This window comes from Penaeus monodon, chromosome 27, assembly GCF_015228065.2.
Source record: "Penaeus monodon isolate SGIC_2016 chromosome 27, NSTDA_Pmon_1, whole genome shotgun sequence".
Classification (NCBI taxonomy): Eukaryota; Metazoa; Arthropoda; class Malacostraca; order Decapoda; family Penaeidae; genus Penaeus; species Penaeus monodon.
Genome location: NC_051412.1, coordinates 36984499 through 36985460, shown reverse-complemented (window position 1 = coordinate 36985460; position 962 = coordinate 36984499).

Here is a 962-nt window from a genome sequence, read left to right as displayed (position 1 = left end):
GAGAGAGAGTGAAAATACATGATGCACAAAACATATTTTCTCTGCAATAACTTTTACTATGGTTTTCAGTATATTTATTGCATTTTAATGGGACCACTTCTGTACCTTAAATTTTTAGGCTATCAGTTGATAAGTTAACCCCTTTTGGATAAGAGAAAACGGAAAGTTTCCTTTGTATATTAAAAACTTCTATTTCCCTTAGGCAGCTTTGCTATGTAGAAAACTGCCATCATCACTATGTACCTAACAAGACTGATATTACAGGGGAGGGAGACACAGTGTCATCTGTTCTGCATTTATGCTAGCTGTTGTTGATGCCTTATACCTGACCTCTGGGGCTGTATGTGACCACTGTTATTCTCTTGGTTTTTATTTATTTTATTATTCTTATTTGTTAGTGTTTCTTTGGTCGTTTTTTACTTATAATACATGTATTGTATGGCATGTAGTGTGTTCAGATCAGTCGCACACATTTTTCTGCGGGACACACTGGAGTCTTTTTTATACAATACACCTATCATAAGTCTTTATCATATGGGATAGCTTATAAGTTTCCCTTTTTTTTAATCAAAGCAAATAAACCCTCCCTAGTCTTGTTGCAGGTCATGCACCAGAAAATTTGCCTAGAAGTTGCTCAAAGTGGAAATGTATGAGATCTCATCACATTATTTGTATCAGGGCATGAAGTTTTATTTTGATTTTAATTCTTCAGAACTTCTTTATGGTGTTGAGAACAGATGTGGAACAAATCCAATCAGCAAATAAACTTTTAGCCATCCTTTTTCATGTCTTGCATACCAAATGTTAGAATAGAAAATGCAAAACCAAAAAGAAATATGGTAAATTCGCATTATTGTTAAATAGAGAGATTAGTAAGACAAGTTGTGGTGTCTTTTCCAAGCTTAAGTTGCTGTGTTGCTGAAGATTTAAAAATGAAATTATAAAAATATAAAAGTGTTCAG